Source organism: Suricata suricatta, chromosome 17 (assembly GCF_006229205.1).
Source record: "Suricata suricatta isolate VVHF042 chromosome 17, meerkat_22Aug2017_6uvM2_HiC, whole genome shotgun sequence".
In the NCBI taxonomy this organism is placed as follows: domain Eukaryota; kingdom Metazoa; phylum Chordata; class Mammalia; order Carnivora; family Herpestidae; genus Suricata; species Suricata suricatta.
The window spans coordinates 38,901,370-38,904,192 of NC_043716.1; positions in this window are offsets into that span (position 1 = coordinate 38,901,370).

Below are 2,823 nucleotides of genomic sequence, written 5' to 3' on the forward strand. Positions count from 1 at the left end.
AAAAAAAAAAAAAAAAGAGAGGGATTAATGTGACTCTGCCTACATTCTCAAGGTTGTTGCAAGGGTCAGGACAATGATGATTGCACACCAGTGTGCCACAATTCAGTTCAGGCTGTATGCATAGTGTGTGAACTACAAACGAGGCTAGAGATTATTATTATTAATAATAACATTAAAAATTTGTGTGGGGGGGAGAGTGCAAATGGGGGAGGGGCAAAGAGAGGGGTACAGAGGATCTGAAGCAGGTTCTACGCTGACAGGATGACAACAGTGAGCCTGATGTGGGGCTCGAACTCATGAACTGAGAGATCATGACCTGAGCTGAAGTCGGGTACTCAATCAACTGAGCCACCCAGGTGCTCCTATTCCCAATAATATTTTATGGTCAGTCTTCCTTGGGGGAATGTATTCCCATGTGATTTTTTAAAATCCTTCCTCACTGCCCATGTAATGCTATGTTTTGGAAATGGGAATGAGAGGCAATTAGCAGAAGCCGGCCTGGGGATCCCAACTCAGTCCAGACCTAGAAAGTTTCTGATCTTCCTGAACCCCATCCTGGTGGCCTCAGTTTTCTCCTCTGTAGTCTGGGCCCCTAAAACCACTAGGGTGCTTTGTGGTGGGAAATAGCAGAGACCAAAGCAGAGGATTGAAAGCAAAAAGAAACCCCAAATTTGACATTTCCGGGTAGTTGTGTTATCCGGAGCCACGACCACAATCACCTCTGCCCCCAACCCAACTTTGACACCCTTCCCTCCTTCACTCCCTTGGGTGGCCTTTGTCCATCCTGGGAAAGCTCCAAAGCTCCTCCTCCTCCCCCACTGCATTGCAAAGAGAGGACAAAGGCACGAGGAAATGGAGAGAAACCCAGACAGAATCAGAGAACCAGACAGAGAACAGAGATCTAGAGAGAAAGAATCAAAAAGCAAGAGGAGGCAACATGCAGAAGCCAAATGGGGAGAGAGCCAGAGTCGGGGGTGAGGGGAACAGTTGCAGTCACTGGGTATGATTGGGGGCACAGCATGTGAGCTCACAGAAGGTGCTGCGGCACCTCCACTTAGGCCAACGCTTCCGGTTTTGCTCACTGGCACCTCAGTCCTAGGTTTTAGGACCCTCGACCACCCTCCTTCCAGCCCAGCCCAGCCTAGCCAGATGTTTGGTGGGGGCAGTTCCCAGCCAGAGCAGCAGGCCCCTGCAGGCCCTGGAGAGCTGGCTGGACATGCAGCTGCCTAGAAGTGGGCAGGCAGAGCTCCCACTCTGGAGATGGGACCCCCATAGCACCTTCCCCAGGTGCCTAGAAGTGGGTACATGGCAAGGGTGGTCCTCTGCCCTCCAGATGTGGCTCAGAGGACTTGGAATCCAAGGGATCTCCCAACAACTGGCTTACCCATCTGCTGGAAGGAAGAGGCTGGAGGGCATAGATGCAACCCTCCGTGTAGCAGTAGGTTTGGATCTGCCACTGACAGGTTGTATGACACCGACCAAGTCACTTCCTCTTTCCAGCCTCTGTTTCCCCATTTGTAAAATCATCTTTATAGGTCTTTCCAGCTCTGAGTCTTGACTCTCATTCCAGGTGGCCTCCTGGCTCTGTGTGTCTGGCCCTCCTCTGGCAAATGAATCACCTGGAGTAAGGGAAGAAGCGAGGGAGAGGCCAGGTGCTTCCTCCTCCATGAGACTAAGAGGCTGCAGCCGCACATGGAAACGTGTGTGAGACCCAGACACCCCAGCTTCTGCAGCTTGAAACTTGGCTTTTCCTCCAAAATAAAAAGAATGAAAGTTGGGGGGAGGGATTACTGAGGGACAAGAAGGTTGGGGGGGTGATGAGAGGGGAGGGAATGGAGAGAAAAGGGCAGATCCAAGAGGGCATAGGGAGGGAGGGAGAGAGATGAGAATGATTCCCTCCAGGACACATGGTCTTGGCCCAGCTGGGCCCTCCCTTGGCTCTGCCAACGCCAGCTGCCAGGCAGAGGGGAGGCCCAGAGGAGAGGAAAGCTGGGCAAAGGCGATGGAAGGCTTCCAGTCCAGCCTTGCCCAACTCTGCAGGGGCTCTCAGAGAGGGGGCTGTGACCCAGGCAATGCTCAGGGAGGCCGTTCGTTCCCTGCTCTGGCAAGGCCTACTGGCAGCTGTGAGACTGTGAGGATTCAAGACAGCCTTCTGGGGACGTTTCTGAAGGTATGACCAGCCTCAGATGTGACTGGGCTGGGTGAGTAGAGCGGCAGGATCATTTATGGATCCCAGTCTGCCAACTAGGCAATATGCCCACTGTGTGACCCTGGGCAAGCCCCCTCCCCTCTCTGGACTTCCATTTCTTATCTGCAAAATTTGGGGGAGGGGTTTGAAACATATGACTGCCAAGGTTCTTTCCTGTTTCCACTTAGTGTAGGGTGGTGGGAGTAATGGAAGGAGGGGAGGGCAGGGCCCTGGCGGTGAGCTGCCTTCTCTGGAATCCCCAGTCTTTCCCCTTCCTAAGGCTTTGCCGCTGAGGTCACAAAAGCTGTGTCCCCAACCCACATAAACACACACGCACACCCACATTTACATTTACTTTCTTAATCCAGAGTCTCAAAAGATGACAAACGCAGAGCTGGAAGGCATCTCCAGCTAGTACAACCCTTCTCTCCTCCCTTGATACAGGTGAGAAAATTGAGGCCCTGGTTTGGGATTTCCAGAGCCCGGGGTTTCCCGGCACTCCCACCCCCATCCCCGGCTACTCCAGAGCCTGCTGCCTGCGGGTCCGTGGCCGCCGGCGAGGGCTGCCTGGGACTCCCGGGGGACCCCGCCGTCGGGGCAGCCCCCAGGCGCGGCGCCGCCCAGCCTCGCCTCCT